We start from the raw sequence: 14,576 nt of genomic DNA on the forward strand, positions 1-14,576 counted from the left end.
CATTACCTTTCTTTACATCCTCTCAAATTCTTAGTCAAGTCAGTTAGGTCTGCGTGTGCACAGTTGTTACTACAAGAAAATTTATATGTAATTTCTTGGCCTTTTAGCATTCCTGCAGAATAAGCAATTATAAATTATGCCAGTTTACAGAATTATGACATGTATTACTCATGGCTGAAATCTCCATGAACTTTAACTAGGGGAACACATGAGAGAGAAAATAATATCCTATTACTAGGTTAAGCATCCTGGAGAAAGACAGTGGTATGACACCTAAGAAGCAGATGCCTAAAACTCCTGGCAAAGCTAGGCACACATAATTGAATGAATACTTCTGAGTTACAAAAAGAGTTCATAAAGCCTGCAAAAGGTTTTCATGTATGCATGTAAGAAATGCATGTAAGAAATAGAAAGACTAAAATTGCATGCTTGTTAATTGTGTTCATGGGGTTCCAAGACTGGGTTTCAGGAGGTGCCATCCCTACAAAAACATTTAGCAGACAGCCAGGACATTCTAAGAGGGTGTGTGAGCTGGTAAATGAAGATAATCAGTGAAGATAATCAAGCGCAAAGAGGCTGCCCAGAGAGGTTGCAGGGTCTTGGAGATATTCAACGCCTGAATGGACAAGGCCCTAAGAAATCATGACTCTAAATAAAAGCCATCCCATTGGGCTAGATGGAATAACAAGGACAGAGTAATGTACCAGAAAAAAAATAAAGGATGAACTATAATAAAGGTTGCAGCACTAATAATCAAGAATCAATGCCTTACAGTAGACAACAGAAGGGAAAAATTAAATTAAAAGGACTTTCTCCTTAGTTCTGTAGAGGTCAATAAAAATTACCAGGGACTCTCCATTCACCAAAAGCTAATGAAAATATTGGATAACCTGTGACAAGCTTTTGAATTCAAGCCATCCCCAGTAGACTAGAAAGCTGATGCAGTTATTTTTCGCCAAGGGAAAAAAGTTGTCTGAAGTTCTGGTTGCTTATCTATAAAAGTAATTCATCCATCTTGATAGACGCAATAGAAGTCCCATGAGAATGCTGCAAGACATAAGCAAGTCTGGTGGAACGCTGATCCTGACTTTATCAAAAATCAGACAGACAAAATCCTCAAAGCTGTCAGGAAAAAAAAAACAAATTTCTTCCTATGAGCTGAACTGTTTGCCAGTGGCAGGGGGCCGAGGTGGACAGAGAAAGGCGTTAGAATTATTCTGACCAAGTGCATCCATTTTATCACCCCTGAAATGTCAAATAACCCAACTCCTGAAGGTATCTTTCCTGGCAGCTGTTGAAACTAAGCAAGCAAACCAAAAAATCCCAGAAAGAAAGTAGCAGCTGCTTAAATTGTTACCAATCCATTTTCCCATTCTTTACTCAAATATTGTCATTTTTCCACACATCAATTTTCCTCTCTTAGAATTATAGAATAGTTAGGGTTGGAAAGGACCTTAAGATCATCTAGTTCCAACCCTAACTATTCTGATTCTCTTAAGCCACCATGTGAAGGACCAAAAAGAGATTTCGCTCCTTTTCTGGGTTAATCACATCGATTACATTTCAACAGCTCGTTTCTTTGTAAGGATTAAGAGAAGCTACTGTATGAGCACAAAATCTATTTGCACTGGGTCAGAATAATTATTTTAATTGGCACAGTCAGTCTGGATAAATATGGAGAGCATTGGAAGCGGTGTGTGAAATAACAAACCAGTTAATATTTCAGTGAAATAATAATAATGAATTTATTATCATCAGTAGCATATGAGCAATCCTTTTCCCTCCTCAAGTTTCCTGAGTCATGTAAAAGTTATTAAATGTATGATTTACTAGACAGAATCTGTAGACAATTACCATTACCAAACAGCTTCCGTAGTTTACGAGCAGTTAAAATGTTAATATTTGTAATCCCATTTCAGAGTGGGGCTCAGTTTTGCTGTACATACAGCTGTTTAAGTTACAGTGTAATGTTTGTGATAGCTTCATTGGTTAAAAAAAAAAAAACACAACAAAAAACCCAAAAAACAAACCAATAAAGCAACAAAAAGCCCCACTCAGACATCCAGCTTTCCAGCATTAATATTCATGTTGAAGAATATTTATAGAAAGTGAATTTTAAACTCAATTGCCTGCTATGTCTACAAATATTCTGCCTGATAAATTAATTAGCTTTAAAGAAGATAAATTCAGAAGAGTGCTAAAGCAAATTCTTTTCCTTCTCCCTCCCTCTTACCCCCCAATCCCCCAAATACCTCCACTCAAGGATACTCACCTCCAACACTGATATCTCACAATTTATAATCTGCCTGGGGATGTGCCAATTTCATGACATGGAAAGCAAAAATATCGTGAAGTGCTGAACATACAGAATGGGGTAATTAAATGATTTTACATTTTAATTCTGACATAATAACACAATAGTTATCAGATAACATGATCTTTAAAGCTGCTTGATCCTTAAAGCTACTTGTAAAGCGTTTATTGAGTAGAATAAATCACCCCAAACTAAACTACCTTCTTACACAGGCATTGGTTTGGAATATCTCTATATGACTGATTAGAAAGGATCTTATCAATAACTATGGGTAGACTTTCCCAATTTTTTGGCATAAAAATTTGATGCACAGAAGAAAATTAATCCATTTCTTGGAAATGGATTTCTGCAGATGACATCAAGCTGTGTGGTTTGGCTGATACCCTGGAGGGAAGGAATGCCATCCAGAGGTACCTTGACAAGCTTGTAAGGTGGGAAGATGCCAACCTCATGAAGTTTAACCATGACAAGTTCAAGGTCCTACACCTGGGTCGGAGCAATCCCAGGCACAGCTACAGGTTGGGCAGAGAAGAGATTCAGAGCAGCCCTGAGGAGAAGGACTTGGGGGTGTTGGTTGATGAGAAAATGAACATGAGCCGGCTTCAGTGTGCGCCCGCAGCCCAGAAAGCAACCGTGTCCTGGGCTGCATCAAAAGGAGTGTGACCAGCAGGTCGAAGGAGGTGATCCTGCCCCTCTACTCTGCTCTCGTGAGACCTCACCTGGAGCATTGTGTGCAGTTCTGGTGTCCTCAACATAAAAAGGACATGGAACTGTTGGAACAAGTCCAGAGGAGGCCATGAGGATGATCAGGGGACTGGAGCACCTCCCGTATGAAGACAGGGTGAGAAAGTTGGGGCTGTTCAGCCTGGAGAAGAGAAGGCTGCGTGGAGACCTCATAGCAGCCTTCCAGTGTCTGAAGGGGGCCTATAGGGATGCTGGGAGGGACTCTTCATTAGGGACTGTAGTGACAGGACAAGGGGTAACAGGCTCAAACTTAACCAGGGGAAGTTTAGATTGGATATAAGGAGGAAATTCTTTCCTGTTAGGGTGGTGAGGCACTGGAATGGGTTGCCCAGGGAAGTTGTGAATGCTCCATCCCTGACAGTGTTCAAGGACAGGTTGGACAGAGCCTTGGGTGGCATGGTTTAGTGTGAGGTGTTCCTTCCCATGGCAGGGGGTTTGGAACTGGATGATCTTAAGGTCCTTTCCAATCCTAACTACTCTATGATTCCATGAAATTAGAGCAAAGTATCTAGCAGCCATGGGACTTTGGGATGATTTAATGTAGGATCATAAAAAAAAAAAACCAACCAAACAAAAACCACCAGAAAACTTCTATTTTCTACACATCTCACAGCCACACCATGGTCTGGGCAATGCTTTCAAGTGAGCAAGGCTGATTCATGTTTGTATCAGGTGCCCAAAGGCAGAAGCATTTGGATGGCTCTGCACTGTCCCACACCCAAAGCACCGGTAGAGCCCCCAGAGTGGCTTCTCTCCAGGCAGGGGTTGACCACTCTGGTGTCCCAGCCTTACACACACCTTGCACTACCCACTGCCTGCCTCGGTCTGTCTGGAGACTGCATCCATTTCTCATTGGCTGTTTTCTCAGCACCGAAGGCAGACATAAAGCCAGATTTATATTTAATTTTTCCCTTTTTGCACTGTTCTGTGCTGTATCTTCATTCTCTTATTTTGCTGGCTCACCGTCTCTTGATGTCATGCTGTCTAATTACATTGCTTTCATTAGTGCTTTCTAGACTACAGCAAAACCAATTTCAATTAGCATTTTTGTAGATTAACATAATTTTTCTTCTCCAACATAAAGTCATGACTGCATTTCTACATTCTAACAAGTGAGTCTGTACATGTTAAGTCCAGGCAAGTCACCTGCTTCGACAATCTATGGTGGACACGAGGACCTTAGGGAAGTAGTCATGCCTGTGCTAGCAGCACTCTAGAAAGGTCTCCTGCAAGGGCATTACGTTAGACATATGGATACTCCAGGAAATTGTATCTTGACCTAAATTACTGGTTCGGAAGTATAAAAAGAAAAAAAATGGGGAGAAGAAAACACACATCCTTACTCATGCAGTAGGGGCTCAGTTTAAAGGGTAGGTGAAATTCAAAGAAATGGCAGGAAGCAAACAAGCAAAGAAGAGGACCACTCACCACCTCCCCATCTGCGCAAGGGATCCCACTGGAACAGAGATGCACATCACACAAAGCCTCCCTACAACTACAGATAGAGGGATTTCAGCAACAAACGCCTTGCTGGCTCAGAGGTCTCTCTGGAGTAGCTGAGATTCATCACATTTCTGCAGAGCCTTTGAACTAGAAAATTCCCTTCAAGAGGGGCCCATAGGGAAGAGTTACCTGGCAGAGGAGCTTGATTAATGTCAGTGCAGCAGCACACAGATGGCAATGATTCACGAATCTCTCCCCAACCCCAGAAATAAAGGATTTAGAGGGAAATTGGTTGTGATGGGCCTTCAGAGCTACCTGCCCTCTCCTGAGTATACCTCCGTGGGAAGGAATAGTCTCTTCTGCTCGTGCTCTGTACAACAAACTAAATACACATCTAAGTGGATCCCGGTTAAGACTAAAACTTAAAAGGAAAGTACCAGGGAAGTGGATGGAACACAGGTGTTCAAAACTGTTTAAGGGCTGCAGAAAGAACATCTGTCAGTGTTTGACAGAAATGGAACAAAAACCTCTCTGGTCTAAAATGCAAGGAAAACCAAAATACAAGCCTTACCCTCTTCTCTTCCTTTTGAGACCTGTCTGACACTAGCGTAGGACAGAGATGACACAATAAAACATTTTAAAGACTGCAGCTGACAGCAAGTTTGCAGCCTATTTAATTGGACTAAACACTAGCTCTGTCTTCATGTTGTTAAATATGAATAATACCTTTCTCTACTTGTGAAGGATCTTTTGGGATCATATTTCATAAACAACTCATCTCAAAATGTTCAGTGATGCTGTCCTAGTTTTGGCAGAGTAACTAAGTAGAGTTAGTTTTTTTCCTAGTAGCTGGTGCAGTGCTGGGTTTTGGCTTTAGTCTGAGGACAATGTTAACAACACACCGATGTTTTAGTTATTGCTCAGTAGCATTTACCCTGATCAAAAACTTTTCAATCTCTCATGCTTTGCCAGTGAGGATGGGCATGGGAAGCAGGGAGGGAGCAGGGACAAGACACCTGACCCAAACTACTCAGAGGGATATTCCATACATGTCATGCCCAGTATATAAACTGGAGGAAGTTATCCAAAAGGGACCAATTGCTGCTTGGGTTGGACATCAATATGTGGGTGGTGAGCAATTGCATTGTGCACCAGTTGTGTTTAATGTTTTTTTCCTTTCCCCTTTTGGTTTCATATTCTCTCCCCTTGTTATCCCCTTTATCATTATTATTAGTAATAGTAGTAGTATATTGTACTTCAGTTATTAAACTGTTCTTATCTCAACCCACGGAGTTTACATTCTTTCAGTTCTTCTTCCCATCTCATCTGGTGGGGGTGAGCAAGTGGCTAAGTGCTATTTACTTACCTTTTGGGTTTAAACCATGACAGGCACTCAGAGGACTGATGCTTTTTACAGTGACAAATGGAAAGAGAAGATCAAGACTACTTCAAAGTGGGTGATAATGCTCCTTTACGTACACCGTATTAGAAAGACTGTCTCTGGTATCTCTGCTGAGAGAATAAAGATGACTCAGAAAGCAGTCTTTGGAACAACCCAAATTTTAACCTATATATATAACCTGAATCAGAGTATGCACCAAGTAGGTGCATTAATAAAGTCTTCTGGCCGCACACGTTGGGTTGGGTTAACATCACCATTTTTTCTATAAGACTTGAAATTTATATACAGAAAACTTCCATACTAATAACATGCCTCTCTATTATTACATTAAGTGGATATTATTTGAAGGAGAAAATATTTGTTCGGGCAGAACTATCACAGCTTTGACACCATCTTCCCTTGGTGAGTTAAGGGAAATACCAAATTGTAAGAGAAAGTGAGGTAATTACAATATTAAAAGCAAACATGATTTATTTGTCTTTGCTCTCACAGAACCTCTTTCAGACATTAATTCATTCCACTTAACATTTAGCATGTTATATGTCTATAAACATGAGTTTAATTCAGAGTTGGTGTTTATTAGCAAGATAATTGTGCTTATTACTTAAGCATAGTGCCTAGCTGGCATTCAGCCCAGATTGGACTTTTGTTCCTATAGTATCTGCAGAAAGATTTGGACAGATTTCCACAAAAGCAGATGTTTTACTAGTTAGAAAGGATTGCACCCAAAACCCATACTGACCCTCCAGCCTATTACAAGTATTTTGAGATTAAATGACCGTGCACAGAAAACAGGTGGTGTGAATCACAGCCAGGATTTCATGCATGGGTGTGGAAGAGGACAGGCATGGCTTTGACCAAGGCTCAGCGGTGGTGCAGAGATTCAGTTTCCACAGAGAAAGGGCACTGCAGGTATGGAAAACAGCAAACTGACTTTTTAGGTGATTAATATCAATTGTGGCATTTTGTTTTCATAGGTAGAGAAATGGGTTTTTAAAATGTCATCATAAACTGAAGGCCAAAGAAATGGCACAGCCAACCTTGTCTATAAACACATTTGGGCAGATTAAAGTCAAAACAGAGTAAACCAAATCCTTTTATATTAATAAAGTGGTAATGTAGAATTTCAGGTAAGACACTGCACTGGCATTTTGATGAAATTAATTCATTTGGAACTTATTTTAACACTTAACATAGGAAAATACAGTTAAAATGCCAGATGACATCATCATACTTTTCATGTTGCATATACTGGAAGTGCTCATGATTCAAAAGCGTGCAAGAATAAATGACCATGCTGCTGTTGACAATAACTTAGATATCCACTGAAGTGCTATACTGCCTTAGAGAAGAAATCCAGTTTTGAAAGGGTATGAAGCAGATTATTTCGTTCTGAAATAAATTTTAATAATATTCTAATGCTTTTATTGGGAGGTTTTCAAGAGTATAGCCCACCATCTCGCACAGTTATAACAAACCCCAAAGTTTAATTTTCTACTTTCTGTGATCTTCCAAGAGGCTTTCTGTAGATACTCTCCATGCATTGCATCTGAAACTGGGTACATTAATTCCTGTGGCTACTTTCACAGTAGCTGTGATTTTGAAGCAACAGTTCAAAATGCATCAGGATTTTTTTGAATTAGCTGTCTGGTATTTTTACGCATAAGGTGTGATGGGAGGGGGAGAGAGGGAAAGTTCACACATATCAAGAGTGGTTGGTTTGCAAACATGTGCAAGCCCTTAGATCCTGTTTCTGAAAGGGTTAGTAGCCAACATGCCAGCTGGTTGGAGCTTTGCCTAGAATGGTTATTTCTTAATGAATTTTTAAGTGAAAGCCCTGAAAGACTCAAACCTCATATGGAGTGCAGTGAATTTGGGGTCTTATCCAATGACTATCAAAGTGTATTAGCACAAGCACAGCAGACAATGAGTAGCATACTTATCAAATGCCTGGCTATTCACTTCACCTTCCGAATAGTTTCCATAATCAAAGAACTATTAAATCACCATATTCTTTAAAGGTATATTTCACATTTTTGCTAACTGAAATATGTTGTTACCTTGCTCAAAACAATCTTTGCTGATAAATGTTCTTCTTTAGCATACTAGCTTGTGTTATTGTAGAAACGGCTTTAATTTGACAAAGAGATGCAATATAGCACATAAATCAGTGAACTAGGCATACCCAGAAACTGATCCTAAAACTTCACCATTTTTGCTTTCTTTCCTTTGTTAGCTGGTAAGAAAAAAAACATGTTATTCCCTCAGTTACGGTAATTTTTTTCCTATTCTTTATTTCATTACTCAGCTGCATACTGATAAAGGTTCACAGAGTTCGAGAGAAACTGAATTGCTGACAGTTTGCCATGAATGTTAAGAACCATATAGTTTTGAAATGAATTTTCCTTTCCCTCTTTAATAATTAACTTATGGTGATCAAATACATCTTTCAGTCTGTCTATAAAGGAAAAAAAAAATTAAAAAGTAGAAAAATATGCACTCATCCATAAAAGAGCATCTAATAGTAAATTTTTTTCTCTGTAACTCAGTGCTCTGATCAGACTAACACAGAGCTGGACCATCAGAAAGGGAAAAACATACCATGTTTTTTGATGTGGTCTAACATGAATTCAAGATGTAAAATCTTTCACCAAAAGGCTGACTGAAATTTACATCTAAGATACAGCATGATCAAGACTGTAAGGAAAACCACAATGCAGATGATGTGTTTCACAAGGGATTTGCCCCTGCTGAAGGGAGACCTCCACTGCAGAACCAGCTCCATAAATCTTTACCAGCTCCTTATCCACCTCTACCCTTTTGATCTCAGAACAATTCTGACAAGACGGGTGTCTGCATTATACAGGCATCTGATTTGCCCTGTTTGCTGTGAAGGTGTCAAAGATTAACTGGTTCCTGGAATTTTAAATAATTGTCTTTCTGGGTCAAGATCAGGGTGCATGAGTAGGGGAAATGAAACCTGGCTGTTCTGTAACTAAATGAAGCATTAAAAGAAAAGATAAAGGGCTGGGCTGCATATTGCTGGAGCCTGGGAAAGTCCAATACTCTGCAGTGACAGACTTTTTTATTATTATTTATTTTTATTTATGGCCCAAAGCCCTCATTTGTACCTGCTTGCAAAGAAACCGATCCCCTATTGCCTGCCCAAAGATATTAAACCTTTCCATAAAAGCAAGCAAAACTATAAAAAGTTTAGTTGAGGAGCTGGCATACATCACACACTGTCTTGCTGCAAAGCTTGTCAGTCAGGAATCAGGGCAACTGGATAGTCAAAAGCATTGAATTTATTAAACAGTTCAAACACAAAGCAGCTGTCAGGCTCATCACCACATTCTTTGTCTTTGCCCTTCATAGAGAGGTTAACGGGTTTTACCATTACTACGCTAAACATATTCAAAGATGTTATATCTTTTTCAAAGATACACATACAGGGTGTGTGAAGTGGTCAGAAAGTCTAGTGTTTTCAATGGAAAACTTTAATTTCTGATCAAAACCAAACAAAATGAGAATTGAAGTCATAATATTTCAGGATCGGGCACAGAAGCAAGTTTCAGCTGACAGCTTTTGCATGGTTGTTTCAGACAAGGTGAAAAATCTGCATTCAGATTTCCAATGAACAACACAGGAGCAATCACTTGAATTCAGCTTTCCATTAAAAACAGTTTCATGGAGCGCACACTGAGCACACCCAGGCCCCTGTTCTTGCTGGGCATCTCTGTGCCACGCAGGGTGAACCAGGAGGCTCAGCAGGAGCATCTTCCCTGCTCAGACAGAGTGATTCACAAACAGTAATAACTAACTGAGAAAATGAAACAGAGAAGTTACTCAGGTAGGGAACAGTTCAAAGTCCCTCAATGCTCTATCTAATGTCATGTCTAGAGCACATTACCCAGAAATGCAAACTAATTATACAGCAATATAAAGTATTTAAATGCCAATACATGTTTTTGAAGAGCAGACTAATTATATAAGGGGAAAAAAATAACAGAGAAATGCATTTGAATGTTTTATGGCACAAGTGAAGATGTTAATCTTTTGTAGTGTTTATAAAAATTCATAATGGAATAGTAATGCCAAGGAAAAGAAGCAGTAGTAAAGACAGAAAGGAACAATAGTGTTTTGATAAAGTCAAGGCTCACATTAAGTGTTCACATTTAAAGTCAATCCTCTGCTGCAGTGCTCCCAGGATCAGGCCCTAACCAGCATTTTCCACCTTCCAGTGTTGGAAAGTAAAGAGTATTTTGTCACATTAAGATGAAGATATGCAATTTCTGAAGCACATATCTTATGTATATTTAAATTAATTTTTTTTTTTGAATGATTAAGAATGATAGCAATGATTAAATTTCAGAATGTGGTATAACAACTAGAACTAGGGGTAATCCCTCCCAAAAAATACCCATGAAAAACACTAGAAAAGCTTTGCTATGAACTTTTCAGTCTAACCCTTCCTTACTATAATCATAGACATCAACTATCAGATCAAATATATAATTGACCAATTTAGATGCACGTCTATATAATTGACCAAAATAGATGCACGTCAACTTAAATCTACCAAATTTATTAGTTTACACCAGCCTTCCTTCTCCCTCAAAGGAACAGCATTTGCATATTGGTCTGCAGTATTTGCAGGTGTATGCATGCCACTGATCAATAAATCATTTAATGGGAAACAAATGGCACATGACTTGGAGTTAACTGCAACCTGCTGCAACGTGCAGGTTTCTGTGAGCAGTGTGTGCCAGTGGAGCCCAATATCTGAAGTATTTACAGACTGCACTGGAATAGACAGATGAAGCTCAAACGAGGATCCATTTACAATTGGCAACAAATAATATCTGAAATCTACCTCTAGAAGAACATACTATAGCTACTATATGCTATTAAAGGGATGCTTTCACCCTCATTTATCACTTTTATTAAACACTGCCAGTTCTCAATTCAAAGACCTGGTACCAACATACATTTGTTTGTCATTCTGAGAATGAAACCTTTACTCACATTCACAAGGCAGACAGGATAATCCATCAAGCTCTTACCCACCAGCGACTTGGTTTGCACCAGTTTTCCACCGTTGAACAGCTTTATGCAACATTTTCTCTTGCCCGGTATCTGACCCACTTGAAGAGTGTTGTTCCAAGAATTTATAGATAAATTACTTATGCAGTTCAGTACAATATACCTTTGTTCCACATCATATAATTCACAGAAATTATTTCCCACAATGAATTACAGAGTTATATAATGCAGTTAGAGTTAAAATAATGGTAGAGTAAAAAAAAGGAAATTAGAACCTGTAACCACTGAAGAAAAATGTTTTCAAATGTGATTTGCAAATAAACAGTGAATCAGTAAGGGAGAGAGACAGGAGAATACTTCCATAGGAAAAATAGCCAGGGAATGGAGAGTGGGGCATTTGACAAAGTGTTGTACTCCTTTACTGCCACTTGCTTGGACTGGCTTCACCCATTAATCTACAAATTATTCACTATCGGATCCTCAGTAAAATTATTAGCACCAGACTTTATTTCTGAAAGTTTTTCTCTATTCACCATAGACATCCAACCTGATTTACCTACTCTACACAACAGAATTACCAGCCTGGGTACCGCAGTGATGTGTTGCAATAAAAGCGTCTCCTCCTAACAGCAGCATCTGACATTAGAAGAGGTTATACTTCAAAATGCACCTCCTCTCCTTGCCCATATACTCTGGCCTGTGTACTTACTGTAAGACCCCATGCCCATTTGTTTTCCAGTACGTATTTTTCACTTGAGCAATTACTAGAGGTATTCTTCATGCACAGGAATGCTATTTAAATTACACTTAGATTTCACCTGTACTTCCAAATTCAAACTGAGGAATTTGCAGTAGCCTATAGTAACTACATACTACAGAGAGGAGGACAGGCAATGACAAAATCACATATTATAGGTACCAGAGCCTTAATAATGGCAATAAAATGAGTAATACAGGTAGTAAAATTAATTTCAGTAAATCACATGCGCTTTACAGAATAACTTCACTGGAGATGCAACAAAGGCCAGCCTGACAGAATATATTTAAATTTCAGGGGGAGTGTACTGAGTATTATTGGACAGTACCAGACTAAGTGTACATCTTTACATTCCTAGTTACATTTAACAATAAATGTTCATTCATTCACAGAGTAGAAAGTGGTGGGAATAATCATGCCATTTCCAGCCTGCAAAATACATCCTAGTCACATTCATCAAAGCTACTTAGAAGTCAAATTTATATGCAATGGAAAAATTGATTCCCACATCATTGCTCCATGCACTTGATATCTGTGGTGCCACACTGCTTTGCATTCAGACATGTGAAAGGTTAAATCCCAACCCTACAAAACCAATGGCAAAGCTATCATTGTTTTAACCTTTGCTGTACTGCAGAACATAGGTACAACCACATAACGGAGACCAGCCTGGATCAGTCTAATGGACTGGAACAAGTTAATCGCAATAATCCTCCTACAGAATAAAGTTTTCAAAAGAAAACCTGTGTAGCTTCAGGTCACGACAGTCCCTCAGGATTTTCTTCCACCAGAGTTGCAGTCTGACAAAGAGAGCTGATGCAGGAACACTTTTTCAGTTTTCATTCCAAAACAGTACAGAAATGGCTTTTCCCTACAGAGGAAATTTTGAAGCTATTAAAAAACTCTTAACAGCAAGCCTTTGGCCCCATTTGGGACATTTTTGCTGTAAGAGATGCATCTATACTGAGAACCTTGGATCTTCTTCATTTTTTGATATTACAAAACCAAGGTATAGCTCCAGCGCACTGGAAGTCACTACTGTTAGGTGCTGCTTTTTCTGATGGTCCTGAGAGCACACAGCAGCAGTAGTCTGAGCAGAGATTTTCAGAACATAACAGTGATGTGACCTCTTGTAGGAAAAGTAAGACCTGCTGGAAAGTCAGAGACATGGTGCTTGTACTTCAGGGATTGCAGATGGATATTTTAGTTAACGTGTGTGTTAAAGCTCTGTACATTCTAATCATCCTAACCATGCTTTGTATTGCATTCAAAAGTCAACTTTGTATTGCATTCAAAAGAAATGCAGGGAAGTAAAAAAAAAAAAAGTTAAAACAGAATAATTTGTACCAGAACTATGTAAAATCTTCTGTCAAAGACATCAGTAGTTTAAAGTACTAAAAGACAGATCTCAGTTTCTGTCAAATCAGACTGACACAAAAAACTTAGGTATCAATGTATTTACATTTATCAGTATTTATAGCAGACAAAACCATAAATCAATATCAATCCATTTCTTTACTCAAAAGTGGCAATCTAAAAATATGATTATAGTTTTAATGCTGACAATGATTTCTATACATTCTCAACCGTATTCTGGAAGAAACTGAACCACAGGCATTCTGGTCAGAACTAGCATTTTCCTAACTGAAATTTCCCCAAGTCCTTTATTATTTCCAAAGAAAGCAAGCACAAAATAACAACGGATCCTCCAGCTCAAGTTGCAATTTTGATAAAGAAGAAAGCAAGAATTACTGTAATAGATGCAAATTAGAAGGTCTTCTTCACAAGGCAGAAAAACTTCTAGGGCCACCTACAGTTTTGGGGAGGGAGGGGGGGTTTACAGCTATACCTTTTTAGATAGGGAAGATATTTTTCACCTCAATGATAGCTGCTGAAGCATTGTCTGGTCAATATTCCATCACTGATGGATGGAGAAAGACAGGAATCACCAGAGAACATTTCCTTCATTTATCAGCCAAGAAAGCCAAGGCAAAGTTAGGCTCATAAAGATGAGTTCCATTTTCAAGCACTCAATAAGATCTCAATGATATCCAAGTAAGACATGACCCTGCAGCTGCATCAATCTTTAAAATAACAGATATAGTAAGAAAAATAGCAAGAGAAGAATAGCAATTTAATAACAGTGAGAGTTAAGGACACGAGGAGAAGGCTATTGATTTCCTGAGCTTTAGAGCAGGTCTTGCTTCAGCATAACATGGGAGGTATTCAGTAGTTACAGCTCCTGATATCCTGTTGCTCTCAAAGGCTTCTCTTACACATTACAGTGACCAGACATAGAGTGCCTAAGCTATCCATTGCACCAAATAGCCTCAGCTTCTCCTGAGCAAAAGCACCATCTCTCAGCTGTTTCTTCCCTCCGAGTTGGAGAATCTCGAGTTTTGGCTAGTCTGACATCTGTACCACCATTGCTTCCCATAACCACCTGCAAAAAGGGCTCCTGAGCACTTCTCTCAAGATACCCCATAGCACTTTTCCCAGAGGTTGCAACAGATTACTAGGTGTTTATTGCAACCTTTTCGCTTATTTTTGTTGAGGGAAAAACCTTGGGTTTCACAAAGTGGCTTTGAGTGGTGAAACACAGGAAAGTACCTGCCGTGTCTTGTTGGAGTAGCAGATTACAGCTTCAGCGATCCCCATGGTTTTAAAAACAAGTTCAGACTAACTAAAGCTGAAGAATTAAATAAAAAATTAGTAAGGTGAGAGGGTGTTATTTACTGGGCAAGTCAAGACCTTTAAAAAACCCACAGTTTTGAACTTATTGGTTAAATTAGTATTTGCTGCTCAGAGTACACACATCCTTCAAGCCCACCCTTCCAGCTCTCCTGCAGTGGTTCAGCACTGCACAATAGCTC

This window comes from Pezoporus flaviventris, unplaced genomic scaffold, assembly GCF_033815535.1.
Source record: "Pezoporus flaviventris isolate CSIRO_AGI_PZ_B2104156 unplaced genomic scaffold, CSIRO_AGI_Pfla_v1 ptg000021l, whole genome shotgun sequence".
Lineage (NCBI taxonomy): Eukaryota > Metazoa > Chordata > Aves > Psittaciformes > Psittacidae > Pezoporus > Pezoporus flaviventris.